Below are 15951 nucleotides of genomic sequence, written 5' to 3'. Positions count from 1 at the left end.
AAAGATTCCCCTAAAGTGTCTCACACTCGGTGTGATTTAGCTCAAGATTTTAGTCATTAAAAGAAAGACAGCCTGTACTGGTCGTCCAGTTACTGGAAAAAGAGACAGGTGTTTCCAAGGGGAGGTTTATTCCCTGTTTCTCCTCCTTTGTTATGAATGGAGCCAGAGTTAACTAGCCTACAGAAGACAGCTAAATTCTGTTTCGGAGTGAGTCCTACTTTCTGTGTTACCTAGGGTGGGTGAAATGTCATGCGTCTTGAACAGCTTTGGGAGGGCATAGTGTGATCATTAGCTTAGGACGAACTGAACCAGTGCCTTTGTGTGCCTTTATCCTAATTTAAACTATTTATTTCCCCTTACCCTGGCCTTCAGAACTCATAATTTTTTTTTTTTTTCTCATCAAATTCTGATAAGTAGTGCATGAGGATATCAGTTTGCTCAGATGGTAAGCAACGGCCAGTCAGCTGTGAAGCTATTTACACAGTATCTGAGGGGTATATTCTCAGATCAGTACACAAACAGTTCCCATTAACAGTAATACAAGTTATGGATAGGCATGAAAGTAAAGAAACCCCCTAATTAGAAATAATGAAACACCAGACTGTTGTAGTTCTGAAAGGCAGTGGCGCTTGTATTTACTTTGGTATAAAATGAACACAGCAACTAAAGATAAAACATTAAACTCATAAAATGGGGCAAAAGTAACTTACAGTCTGAAGTACTATACAGCCCTACATGCAGCTCTCCATGAAGATGTGTGCAGATTTTATTATCCTGCTGTTATCCTGCTGCAAATATCTGCTTTAAGAAATATTCACTTTGCAAGATGAATTGGAAAAAATATATGTATAGACTTGAATATGTCTTCTACATTTAACAGAAAAGCACATGGAAGAAGAAAACCTAGGAAATTTATGTCAGGACACTGGGAGTTCTTGGCTGTTGACTGTCATGCCAATACTGTTGGAAACCATGCTGGATAATGCCTTTCATAAACCCATGAAACATCACTTTAAGTTAGCTCTTTTATTTGTTTTTATCCCAACTGCTTGTTTGGAAGTGCTCCTCTGGAGCCCCATTTCTGCAGGGTTGCCATCATATGATTTCCTAAACTACTCATGGTCAATTTATGCCTATTTATTTCTATTTTAGCTTAAACAGATCTTTCCCCGCAGTGGTGCTTGATGTGTATTGTATTTAGTGTATTTACAGAATACAGCCCTTGTTACCTAGGCTGAGGAAGCCAATTGGTTTTTAGCATTCTTGTGTTAGATAGACTGCCCGTTTTTATTCTCCACCAAGAAAACATTATTTTCAAGGCCATCCTAGAAGACTGAATTAATTTTAACTAAACCTATGCTCTGAGAATATGGTTTCAGAATTGTTTTCTAGATAAGGTCTCACCATTCCTTTGCAAATTAAAAGTATTTACTTTACAGGAATGTGTTCTGAAATATGCTAGGTTTTAATCTGCTTTGTTTCAAAGACAGTTTATATTAGTAACTTGTAGTCATTCTCAGTTAAAATAAATACTTACATCTCCTTCTTTCTTTTTCATATGCTTAAAACTGATGAGCCCACAGATTGTCACAGAAATTCTAGTTACCTCCAAGTGCATAACCTTGACTTTTGTATCATTTTTCTTCAGATAATCAGTCCTCAGGGTAAGCCAGTTTGTTAATGAACCTCCTGTGCAATGATAAATACTTCCTAATTTGATCCTCTTTGAGGCATGTGCATCAGTTTGGAATATTGCTTGGAATATTATAGCAGTATTATTAAGAGAACTATTAAATGAAACCAGTCCAAAGACTAATCCTTTAGAATAGCCCAGGTTATCTTTTTCTGACCCAACAACTGTTTTCAGACAACCGGTGGACATCTATATTTATTTAGCATCATCTCAGTGTTCTTACCGTTCTTGCCTCTCTCACCCAGAGAGTTTTCCACACAGTACCATGTTGCATTTCTTTGGACTTTACTGAATTTGCTTAGAAACTTTTAAAAAATTCCACCGTGTTTGAAATGATTGGATGTTCATCAAAATCTTGATTTCGGATTTGGGTTCCTCACTAACCCTTAACTGAAAATATTAATGTTTGTATTGATTATTTCAATATTTAAAACCTGAACGATTAGTTATATTGTTACATTCCTTGACTATATTAAATTCTTAGAAGCATGTTTTGGGTAAAACTTACCACTATTCATTGAAAAGTCTCTTCATAAATATTAAACAATAGTTGCTTAAGCTACTCTGTTTCAGCACATACAACTGCAGGACATTTGTTCTGGTATACTAAAATGTCTGCAGAAAGCACTAAACAAATCACTTAGAAACAAACAAGGGAAATTTTCATTACAAATTGTCTTAATGCTTGGAATAGTTTTAACAGTGTTAACCTCACTACTTTAGAGCTATTGACAGGAATAAAGTAATAGTACTTTACTATTATATTTACTCTATAGTTTACACCTATAGAAAAGTTTTTGGGTTTTTTCCCCTTGGGAAACTTGAGAATACCCAAGTTTTTCTGCTAAATTAGAATGGTGTATCTTGGCAAACATAAATCCTAGAGCCTGACAGGAAAAGAAACTGTGGCAGGCTGATGGTTAGGTACTTTCTACAGAGGGCATGGGAGGGGGGATCATTTTGTTTAATTCAGATCCCATCCCATTACTAACCTTAAGTCAGTAAGATTTTTCTGGGAGGAGTTCTAAGTTACCACAATCCTTCTTTTCTACCTTTATTCATATATTTCTGTGGGCCATCTTTGACTCAATTAAGGGCAGTTTTAGCTGGAAATAAAGAAAGTTGCACTGAGGGACTTGTGTTTGGGAAATGTTGAAAAGAAAATCTAAATGCTGACCTCAGAAGAAGCTGAAAGATAAACAAAGGAGATGGATTTCAGGATTCAGCAGGAGAGACAGAAGATACGGTTTCTTTCTCAGACTTCAACCACATACTGGGAGAAGTGCATAATCTTAGTGTTACTAGGCTTCGTGGTAGTTTTCTAAACAAAACACATTTATTTTAGCAGTGTTTTGAGAGTAAGATTAAAATTGCTGATTAAGCCACTTGCCTTCCTTATCTGTTATATATTCTAATGGTTAACACACATGACTTGATCTGTCCACCAGTAATAGCATTTCTGTATCTACAGTGGACAGTGCTTCCTAAATCATAGAATCATAGAACTATTTTCATTGGACAAGACCTTTCAGATAATCAAGTCCAACCGTAAACCTACGCCTGCCAAGTCCACCATATGCCAGTCTTGTATCTCTACCATTAAACATAAAGAACTTTAACAAATAATTTTTTAAAAAAGCAGCAAAACCCACTTTGCTTTTCAGGGAAAGCACTTCTCAAATAATTAAATAATTAAATTCCTTGAACCACTAGATATTGTTTGCTTGGTTGCTCTGAAATGAGAAACCAAACACAAATTTATAGCCAAATCTAGAAGCCATGCCCATCTAGGGAACCTCAACCCTCCCTGGCACATACCCAAGTTCTTTATGAATGCAGAGTGTTTTAGAAAAGAACAGATCACCAGGAAAAGGAAGATATATTCAAGCATACAAGGGGAAGAAATAAATAATTAACCAGTGTGTTCTATTTTGTCTGTCTTCACAGAATGGTCAAGGTTGTAAGGAACCACTGGAGGTCATCTAGTCCAGCCTCTTGATAAAGCATGTTCACTAGAGCAGGTTGCACAGCATCGCATCCAGGTGAGTTTTTAATGTTTTCGGAGAAGGAGACTGCAGCCTCCCTGGGCAGCCTGTTCCAGGGTGCTGTCACCCTCAAGGTAAAGAAGTTTTTACTCATATTCAGATGAAACTTCCTGCATTGCAGTTTGTTACAGGCCCCCAGCCAGGCTCTGTGCTGCTGGTCACAGCCCCCTGAGCTCTGCCATTCAGCCAGTTCTCAATCCGCCGCCCTGTCCACTCACCCAACCCACACTGCCGGAGCTTACCTATGGGGATGTTATGGGAGACAGTGTCAAAAGGCTTGCTGAGGTCAAGGTAGACAACATTCACCACTCTCCCCTCATCTACCCAGCCAGACATTTCATCACAGAAGGCTATCATGTTGAACAGGCACTATTTCCCCTTGGTGAATCCATGTTGAGTACAATTGATTATGTTTTTTTCCTCCCCATGCTTTGATATGACCTGCAGGATGAGCTGTTCCATCACCTTTCCAGGGATGGAGGTGAGGCTGACCAGCCTGCAGTTTCCTGGGAACTCCTTCTTGCCCTCTTTGTAGACTGGAGTGACGTTGGCTTTTCTCCAGTCCTCAGGCATATTTCCTGTTCTCCATGACCTTTAAAAGATGATGAAGAATGGCTTAGCGGTTACACCTGCCAACTCCCTTAGTATTCAGGGGTGCATCCCATCAGGCCCCCTACATTTGTGGGTGTCAGATTTGCTTAAGTGATCTCTGATGTGACCCTCCACAACCAAGGGAAAGTCTTCTTGTGTCCAGAGTTCCTCTCTTGCCTCCAGGTCAGAGAAGCTTGGCAGTAAAGACTGAAGCAAAGAGGCCATTTAGTAACTCTGCCTTCTCTGTGTCCTTTGTCACCAGGGCACCCACCTCATTCAGCAACAGGCCAACAGTTTCCCTTGTCATCTTTTTGCTACTGATGTACTTGAAAAAGCACTTTTGTCCTTGACATTCCCTGACAGATTTAATTCCAAATGGAATTTCACTTTCTGCATAGCTTCCCTGCATGTTCTGACAAAATTCCTATATTCCTCCCAAGTCACTTGTCGCTTTTTCCACATCCAGCAAAATTTCTTCTTCTTCTGTTTGAGCATTGCCAGCAGCTCCTTGCTTATCCTTGCAGGCCTCCTGCCACTTTTGCTTGATATCTTACTCATAGGCATACACCGATCTTGAGCTTGGAGGAAGTGATGCTGGAATAATAGCCAGCTGTCTTGGACTTCCCTACCTACCAAGCCCTAATCCATGGGATTCCTCCAAGTAGGTCCTTGAGGAGGCCAAAGTTAACTTTCCTGAAGCCCAAGGCTGCAATTCTACTTATTGCCCTGCCTTCTCCATGCAGGATCCTGAATTCCACCACCTCAGGGTCACTGCAACCAAGGCTGCCCCCAACCTTCGCATCCCCAACCAGTCCTTTATTTGTGAGTACAACCTTGCCTCATGGGTTCTCCACCACCTGCATCCAAAAGTTACCATCAGTGCTCTGCAGGAGCCTCCTGGACTGCATGTGCCTGGCTGTGCTCCTTCCAGCAGATACCAAGATGGCTGAAGTCCCCCTTGAGAACCAGATTTTCCTCATATCTGTCATAGTTTAACCCTGGCTGGCAACAAAGCCCCAGGCAGCTGCTTGCTCACTCCCCCTCACCTAGAGGGATGGGGAGGAGAATCAGAAGAGAATGTAAAACTCAAGGGTTGAGATAAGAACAATTTAATAGGTAAAGCAAAAGCCGTGCACGCACGCAAAGCAAAGCAAGGAATTCATTCACCGCTTCCCATGGGCAGGCAGGTGCTCAGCCATCCCCAGGACAGCCGGGCTCCATCATGCGTAAGGGAAGACAAACGCCATAATGCCAAATGTCCCCCCCTCTTCCTTCTTCTACCCTCAGTTTATATACTCGGCATGATGTCCTGTGGTGTGGAATACCTCTATGGCTAGTTCAGGTCACCTGTCCTGGCTGTGTCCCCTCCTAGTTTCCCATGTCCCTCCAGCCCTCTGGCTGGCAGGGCCCAAGGAACCAAAATGTCCTTGATTTAGTATAAACATCACCCAGCAACAACTAAAAAACATCAGCACATATCAACACTGCTTTCACATTAGAGCCAAAACACAGCACTGTACTAACTACTAAGAAGAAAATTAACTCTATCCCAGCTGAAACCAGGACAATACCATATGTCTTCTGTATTTCAGTAGAGGATAAAACTATGTTTATCATTTTTTTTATTAATTTAGGAAATTTATCGGTTGTGTTCCCTTTGCCTCCACAGTCCATGAAGGAAGTGATGGATAAATCCCCAACAAGCACAACTTCCAAGTACTGTGTACTTTTGGCAACTAATTAAATAGTCTGAACTTCTTGAGAACTCAGCTTTCTCCGCCTTTTCCCCCTTATTCCACAGCAGCAAGACCTACAACATCAGTGCTAGCCATTATTTCTAGTCCTTTAAACTTTACAAGCTAATGCGTTTCTGAGATTTCACCAGCCCTGATCTTACTAATTGCTCTGAGCAAACACTGCTTGCTCCATGCTGTTCATGACACTTTTAATGCTATGTGAGATTAACGCTTCTTAGCCTTTGCAAGGTTTGTTTTTGTTACTCTCTACTTTCCTGAAGTGTGACATTGTTGAAGGGAAAGCCATAGTAAAGACTTTTTATAGCTGTTGCTGTGCTCTTCTGTAGTCTGGCTTCATGGAAAAGCTGCTCTTTTTTTTCTGCCTGGAGCAGTATATACTATAGATGTCTGCTAGGAAAGATTTTAGAAATTATGTCTAAGACAACCAAGTGTTATTTACAAGGCATTTAGAGTCTCGATGGTAACAGATATGTCCGTTCTGTAAATGTATAAAGAAATACATAATAAATCAAAAATCTGACTTCCTTAAAATGAACTGAAGGAAATAGTTCTAAGTCCTGGATGCTTTTTGGTGAGCTATGCTTTTTACAAAAAACCTTTTTACAGCACATTGATGTGAGCCCCAGCCCACCAAAGACAGTGGAGCATCACAGAATGGCTGTCCGTCCTTAAAGCCCTACACAACACTAAGCTGTTCATAAACCATGTCAGTAATACTGACACTCCCACAGCGACACAGCTAAATTCACCTTTTGCCCAGGAATATAAAAAGATAAGCAATAGGCAGACGACTGGTCTGCAATAATTGATGTTAGCTGAAGACTTCTCCAGTCTGTGGTAATTGCTGTTTTCTTGGCTGCAAACAGCTGATGCTTCTTCTAGCACCCTGCACTAAGGGCAAGCACCGATGTACATCTTTTTATCATTGCTTGTTATGCTGTTCAGGCCAGTAGAATGATCCCAGCTGAAATTCTCCCTCATGCCCTTTTATTCCTTGGCTTCTACAACAGCTCATCTCACTGACATTCTTTTTTCAAGCATTCATTTAGTCCAAGGCAATTTGAAATGAAAACAAAACCAAAAAAAAAAGCAAATACATAGGGTACATATTATCAACACTTTTTCAAACAACCCAGAGCTTTGGGAGACTCCAGTGACTGCTGATCAAATCTGTCTGGGTCCAGGTTAGACCCACCTTGGTGTCAGCAGGATTAGACAGTGCAGTGCCAGAAGTCTTGCCACTCCGTTATGCACGGTCTTGCATACCCATATGAGCCATGTGCCTGAAGTCTGGTTCCTGTAAGCCTACAGCTTGCTGGCTCCTCCTCTGAAATGGGACATTTGGCTCTCTATTCCAACACAAAACCTAGTAATACTGGCTTGAACGGGCCTGCCCTGAAGTCTTGGATGTTGGAAACTCAGTCTTCGTAGCAGCCCTCCAAGAAATTACCAGAAACTTGCCTGAGTTTTGACTGCAGCTATCAACATTTTGGATTCTTCATACTTCCGATCAGTTCTAAATACAATTTTCTGGCAGCAGGAACCACAAGTAAATTCAATTTTTTGGTTTTGTAATTAACAAATACTCACTGTTTTATCGGGACACAGCTAAATGTGTACATCCAGGTGCTCATCATCAATGAGCAAGCATGCCTTTGTGACGGTTTTGTTAATGGCAGTATCATTAGTGCTCAGAGAAGCCAGCTATCTGTGCAGGTCACTTACTCCAGTCTCAGTCATGGTCCCTGTGCATGCATGTTAAATCAATAATTATGTCTACGTAGCCCTGAAATCCTGTCCTGTTCCTTGTTTTTATCTGTATACCACTTCTAGAATCTTTCTTATTCTTCTCCTTTTGGTGGGGTTTTTTTGGCCTCATAGTTTGCATAGCAGAGATTTAATGTGGCTAAACTGTTCAGCTCACAATCTTTCAACTTAAAACTGGTCTCTTGTTGGGAAACGGCTATCTAGATGTTCTCTATTTCTTTCTTTGTAGGTTCTGTAATGAAATTTCTTCTTTAAAGGAAAAAAAAAAAAAAAAAAAGGAAAAGGCGAACCCTTCATTTGCAGCATTCCTCTATCTGGATCCTCTACTTTGGACTCCATGAATGACAGGGAGCAGTAGTAATTCTTTCTTTTATATAAGCAAGACAGTTATGGGCATATAATGTGCAGTTCTTCAGTTTTTTGAAGAGTTCCTGCTCCACAACTGCAGAAAGAACAGCTGAGTGCATTTTGGCACACTTTGAGAAAGACAGGATCTAAGTGGTTTTGAATCAGTCTTGGAGACCAGACCAGCCGTGTTAGGGGTCTGTACTCTCACTCCAGCTGGGAGGGAAGTGCACGTGTAACCTTTCATTAGCATACCTCAGCAATGGAGTGAGCCATTCTTGGTCCTCCTCACTCCTACAAGAAAGCTTAGCGCAAGGTAGGAAACAAAGACTGAAAGTTTTACTCCAAATATATTTGTTCTTGCAGAGTCAGTAAACAAATGAAATTAACACTGTATATATGGAAATATTAGAAATATATTGCACTGTTTTAAGATTGCCTTACAACATACTTGTGATCCTTTAAGAGCTTCTCAATACCATGATCTCATTTTCAGATTCATGTCAGAAAAAAGCAGTATTTAATTCATTTGTATGTTTGCTACAACTGTTGGGCAGAAAAAAAAATCCTTCATAAAAGTTAGTTTTAGATGGTTTTCTAGCTATTTATGTTTCTAAATCACTCTATTTTATGACACTGTTTGGATAGACCACCAAATAATGGTGATTTCCTGAACATTGCATCTTACACGTGGATTATGATTCTTTTCAAGTGCAATAATTTCTTGTTACAGATGTAGATTAGAAATAACGTAGAGAATAAAGATACATAAGCACGCATTTAAAATGTTTTTATTGACAGTAAATCTTTCATGTGAAAGATCTATAGGATCATATTTTATCTGTATATATCCTTTCTGCTAGACTACAAGTTGAGGGATTTTTAACTTGATTATAGATAACACATGATAAGATACTAGTCAGGAATATATGTAAGTACTCTTTTCATGTCAACTGACTCTCCACTGATTCACCACTGGGAATCAGTCTGGCACATATGACTTCTAATATTTATGTTGTGCTGCAGCTGTGCGCTGAATATCATAACCTTTTAGTAAAATTGGCCCATGTTTTCACATTATATGTATAAGGTAAGTAGCAGGTCAAAGACAGCACATTACAGATTTCTGAAAGAAGTTGCTCTAGACAGAAATTTTTGTACCTGCTAAATGCATAATCAGTGCTACAAATTAGCTATTGCTGTTTTTAGATGTGTGAGCCTCACTTGCAAAAGCTTGTTTTTAATTATCCTGAAGATCTGGCAGATAAATTTTGCCAGATCCCATCCTATTGCTGGTGATTTGCCCTGGATAAGAGAACTTCCCATATTTCTGGATGCTTCTCACTATATGATGGACACTTCCAAACGGTGAGTGATGGATCTTGTAGTAGAAATCAGGGCAGAAAAAGGGAATAAAGGTTTTGCAACATCTAACAGGCAGGCCCAACTTACACTGCTCTATGAAAAAGCATTGGGGAAGGGAGGGGGCTATTTATTGTAAGATACTGAAAAGACGAACAAAAGTTGAAAGTGTTAGTAAAAATTACAAAAGTGTAATTTTGCCATACCAAGGAACTTCATGTATTGGTGAAAGCTAGAAGTTGGCAATGGCAGAACAATACCTGTACTTTAACAAGGGGGGTAAAGGTGGTATGTGGAGAGGAAGAGTAATCTTTCTAATGCAGAAATTTTTATTTGATACTGTGTAACGTCTTTAACAGATTTGTGTAGAAAAGTGTGATTACGAGCATGAAGGCAAATGAAAATAGTAAAGTACAGTGTAGTTTTGTCAAAAGTAGATTGTGTGAGACTAATTTAATAATGTTTTTTTATATAAGATAACTGATTCTTTTGGCAAGGTTAATGCAGTGGACCTCATCTATCTTAAGTGAGGTGTTTCTTATAGTGTCCTATAGTAAATCACTGTGCAAAATGGAGATGATGGCCGTTAATATGGGAATGATGACGGGGGAAGAAACTAAAAGGGAAACTGCAACAGCATATATTTAGGGGAAAATTATCAGCCTGGTGGCTAGGGATTTTCTTGAGGGTATTCAGAATATTCTGCATTGTATGGTGATTTCAGGCTAAATAGATTTCAGACACGTGTAGGTGAAATGTATGGATGATGTGTGCCACATTCCTCGCAGCAAAATAAAGGAATGTAGTATCTATAAAAGGGATAGACTTGGGGGTGGGGGGGTGGAGAGGGATGTGTGTCAGGGGCAGGAAATAATCTGTGTTTGCATGATGGTCTTCCTCTCCAGACACTGTAGTCTTGTGCTGAAGATGTTTAATGACCCTCAGCTCTGCCCATTTGCCTTTGCTTATGGGCGACCCTTCAAGCACCACAGCACCTCCCAACTCATTTGTGCCCCCCTCCTAAAACCAGAAGCAGGGGTTGACTTGAAATATATCTACCTACTCATACTTGTATGAACTCCACTCACAACAAAAAAATCGCTCAAGTTAGACCCATTCAACCTTTGCTTCTTCTTCAGATATGAAAGTAGTATTTTACATCTGCTTCTCAGCCCCAGATTTACAGAAGTGGGGATACCTGCACTCCTGTCCCCAGTGGTGGGGCAGGTGTGGCACTGGGTCACATCTCCCTCACTCAGTCAGCACTTGTGCCAGACACTCTGTTCTGTTTCTTAGGCAGAAATCCTCAACAAATACGCAGCTTAAAAAGAAGAAGCCTTGCTGGAAATCTCAGGGTGAAAAGTGTAGGCATGTGATAGACAAGTGCTACTATTACTGAGGAAAACATATGGGAAGTACAGGATGACCTTGCAGACAAGGAACAAAAATGGGAATTAAATTTCAGAGTAAAAAATTCAGAGTCATGCACTCAGACACTAATAAGACTTTTCAGTATTACTGAAGTGGTCATTAATTGCACTGAAATCGCAAAACCAGACTGTAGGTAGAGAACAGCATACGTTTATTCTGTATATGTTTGGGAGGTCCAACTATTTAAATGAAAAGATAGCACAGGTGCAAGACAGAAAGTAATGAATTTGCCATCACTGTGTTTAAACTAGAAATGAAAACATTTCTAACTGTTAGATGGTTACTTTCCCACAGGTAGGTGGAACCATAATAATTTCATGACAGACTTTGAAAGTTGCATGCAAATTAATCTATGCCACAATAACAGTGATCTTTGAGTTGTCTTGTGGTACATGGCAAAAACCAGATCCTTCAACCTAAGTGGCTAAAACAATTTTAGATACCCTACATTGTTGGCAGAATCTGCATGAAGTTGACATATATAACAGAGAAGATCCTCACCCTTTCCATGTGGCAACTGGAAGCCCTCAGGGTGCTAGGGGTTAGCTAAATCACTCCATGCACATTTTGGTACTTATTTTCCACTACATGGACAGATTTGCTGGTATCCCTAAAGCATTTTCAACCAAAACTTAATCACAGATGATTTGTTTTGAGACGTATTTACTCTATAGATTTTTCTTGTTCCCCATGGCAGCAAAAAATAACTCCTTTCCTTCTCATTTTCTTTTTCTCTTTCTTTTCCTCTCTCCCCTCCCTGTCTACCACACATTTTCCGATACAGTTGTGTTTCCAGGAGGATATGTTTTTCCTCTTTTGCATCAGAATTCACTCTTGGACAGAGACCATGTATTGGTATTCCTAAGAGTGTTAAAAATCTCTCAGGGCTTCAGCAAGATTTCAGACAAGGAGGAATTTTTTGTCAAATAGAATTGTTTGTTCCCTTTGGATTTTCTCCTTATTTCTTTGAAGCATATTGCTTCACCTACTTTCTGCCTCACATGGGAAATTTATATAGTGGTTTGTTGGTTATTCTGGAGACCTAGGAAAATGGTATTATTTTTTCTCATTTCCCTCACCAGACACATTCTGGTCATTCTTGCTTTTGATCCCTCTAGGTTTTTGTTTGTTGTTGTTGATAATTATCATACTAAGAAAAACTTCTGTGTGTAGGAAGCAAGCAAGATGTGCACTCCTAGGCACTTAAGAAAGATGCCTGCAGACCACTGGACTCAGTGCCTAGGCATTCTGTTCTAGTCTGTGTTTCCAGCTGCCTGTAGCATTTCATGAAGCGCACTTCCAGCGCTCTTCTTCCATACTCAGCAGCTGGTTGCACCTTACCACTGAAAAAACAGCTTGATGAAAGGCAGTTAGAATAATGTACAAAGCAATACAGTCCCCCACCATGAAATATGGTCTGAGTTTAATTAGGATTCATGTTCTTTGTGATCCAAATTCCTCATGACTTTTATTACTTGGTAGCATTCATGGTTATATTCACTTCATTATCTTTGTTACCTCTGCTGTTGAGTATTTTTTAATGTGGTAAACAACTGCACGATGTTCAGATCACTCCCTAGTCAAATATGCATCCTAGCGATGAGTACAGCTTGACATTTGCAGAGTCCATATGTCCATCCTCCTGGATGATACTCTCAGCATTGATATAAAGGTATTCCTTTCTCTTTTTGACCTTGGTGGTGGATATCTGTATCTGTCTTAGAATCACATAGGCTCTGCTACTGCTGTCGGTGTCAGTCTCTTGGTTTCATATAGTTTCATTCATTGGATCCTGCACTATATCAATACTAATATATACTAGAGAAATTTGCCAAAAGGGAGTAATTCACACAACGCATCCAAAACTTGGGCCCAGAAATGATTAGGCCTGGGAAATCTGTGGAATTTGTGGAGGGAAAGATACAAGACTATACTGCCCAGAGACTGAAACTTCTGTGGCTTCGATTTATTAAAATACCTTCTGCCCCTTTACAATATTAATGCTCAGCTTTCCACGTCCAGGAGCTGTGAAGTGCAAATCCAAAGGACATGTCTGCATCTTGTTCTTTCCTGTCCCTCTGTTCCTGCCTTAGTCCCTATGGTTTGGGAACAGAAGGGGTTGTCTCCCACATTCAAGGCAGCCATTTCCCACATAACTGTTACATGACACAGGCACATTTAGTGGCAGTTACGCAAATAGACTGAACACATCCAAGATGCAGTGGTCTAAACCACAGCAAAATATGTCACATTGATATAATGGTTCATTTAGACGATGTGCATGCAGTTTCTGAATCAAAACTAAAAATTACAGCATCTTTAATGTAAAGTGTAGTTACATATTTTGTCATGAGTGTACAGAGGTTGTGTGAGCTCTATGATTATGTCTCAGTGTGTTACATTTTGGGTTCACTTCCATGCTAGTAGAATATTGGATATATCAATATGATCACCTCCAAGCTGAGTCTAAAACTGGTACAGTTTGGTTCTGCTGGTAGAGTTTATGCTCTCACTCAAGTGTTGTAGGAACTAACGTGGGATGATTGTGACTGTGAAAAACAGCATTGCCAGACACAATAGATATAAGCTGGTTTTACATATGGTCACCTGTCAAGAGGGGAAAATATGATACAGGGTGTTATTTCTTTGACTATTGAATTATTGCTTTTCAATAATCCTACATATGTCAAAACACCAAAGACAGGAAATTTATAAGATCAGATATTTTATTTACACAATAATTGTCTGGAAATTACATTGGAAAGTACAATGGGATATTTGTTGATTTGTGAAAACAGACTGCATAAGATTCCAGTTTGCCTACAGCACCAGAAATGATACTGGGATAACCTTATTTGCCTTTCTGTACCTCTGCTTGGAGAAGAATTGAAAAGACTCAAAAATCAATGGAATATATCAAATTACCATTTTAAAGAAATGTGCAGTTCTCATTCAAGCAAAAATTAAGTAGACCTTGTTAGTCAGGACTATTCATTCCATCCTTTTTCATACCATCATATACGTGATGTATGTTTTTGAGCCCTTTCTGATATCAAGTGAGCAGAATTATATACAATAAGCTTGAATCCTGTTATAACTTTCTTTAATTTTCCTTCCTTAACTTCACTCTTGCAGAAACACATCCTAAGGGGCTGCACCCTCCTAAACCTGTTAAGTTAATTTTGGCTGAAACTGAAGCGTTATGCTAAAAATTTACTTTTTGATCACAGGATCATATCACAGACATCACATTATGATCCTGGAAAGTTTCAATAATAATGGGACATGACACATTCTAAACATCAGTGTAATAACATATTTTACCACTTACAGTTTCACTGTGTTTTCAGATGTTATCAGGGAATTATTTACTTCAAAAGATTTTTCTGTGAGGGTTATGGTATTGTTCATTCCATAACTTAATACATAGTCCACAGTTTTTAAGGTCACTCTGTGCCACAAGTACAATTTATGTATCATAAAATGTCTACTTGTTATTTTTCTGAAAAACCAACTTAATAATGGGTAAAGGGAATTTTTGTCATGGAGGCCAGAAGTATGATGTCAGCTAATGTAAACATTTTATTGGTAACCCATTCATTATACAGAGCTCTTCTTAATGACAGAAAAAAATGTGCAAGAAAAAAATAATGATTTAGTTATGCAGCACAAGAGAAATAGTTTAGTTTTGACTAGGAACAATGTCACTAGGAAACAAGGAAAACATTTATGAACAATGACTTTCAAACATGCCGGACTGGGGAAAAAAAATGTGATTCTGACTGTGCTTGCAAATACAAAGAGTTGGAAAAAGCTGTAGCTTTCAGTATGACTCACTGTAATGCTTCTGATTTATAGTACTATTGTTGTAGCATTAAACTCATTCTGCTATATATTAAACTGATTTGTACCATTTGCAAAAGCCTGGTATATTCACAAAAAAAACTGATCACAGAAAGCAAATATAAGCCAGATCCTATATGAGTTTCCTAGACCTATTAATTTACTGACTAGGTTTGGAAGCTTTCCTAATTACTACTTAATGTTTTGCAAAAGTCATCAAAACCTCCTATTACATCTGTAGAGTGCATGATTGGACACATTTAATTCTAAGATACAAAGTGAATGTGTAAATACATATTATTGCAACCTACATTGCTGTAAGAGAGTTGAAGGCTGTCAACTTTTTTTTAGTTTTGTGACATTTTTTGGGCTTCCTTTGGTCTCTTTTTTTGTGCTAAGCATGAATTTCAAATTACGTCTATCGTTGGTCTTTGCAGCTGGTTTTATTGAGATTTCAGAATATTATTCATTAGTATTATTCAGATATATTTATGAGCTTGCAAAGATCCAGGATTATTTTTTTTTAAAGCACTTGTGTTAGCATACATATGATGAGCCAAAGACTCACTCGGCCAACTGGCAAATGCCAGAGGAATAAGAATAAAACAAGCATGTAAAAGGAGAACTAGACCAAGTGATTTATGTGTTTGCTGTAACAAAATTCACCTCAGACTCAGACATAGATTAACAAATTTTTGTCAACATGTGCTGTATGATTTCAGGCCTGTTTAAGATCTAAGGTAGTGGGGTTTCTTTTCTTTACCGTAATGTTGTGGAAGAAATTATATCTGTTAGAAAACAAATGTGGAATTTAGAGCTGACTATCAATAGAAAAGATAAAATAGAAGACTTCTGTTACATTCTGGCACAGCCTTTACTAGAATGCAAGCTACAGTTTTATCAACAGCTAGGGAATTCACTCAGCTAGGGAAGAAGCACAAGACAGGAGAAGGGAGATGTTACAGAAGGAGTCTGTAGGTGTGGCTTTATTTAAAGTCAAATCTAAAGAGTTATATGGCTCTCCTTTCATCATTTAGGAAATAGCATTGCAAGCAGGGTTGAGGGTTAAAAGAAATTAGTGTAGCTGTTATACAACCTGTGAACATAAACTCATCAA

This window comes from Falco naumanni, chromosome Z (genome assembly GCF_017639655.2).
Source record: "Falco naumanni isolate bFalNau1 chromosome Z, bFalNau1.pat, whole genome shotgun sequence".
In the NCBI taxonomy this organism is placed as follows: Eukaryota; Metazoa; Chordata; class Aves; order Falconiformes; family Falconidae; genus Falco; species Falco naumanni.
The sequence above is the reverse complement of the archived record's forward strand: the minus strand, read 5'-3'. Positions refer to the sequence as shown.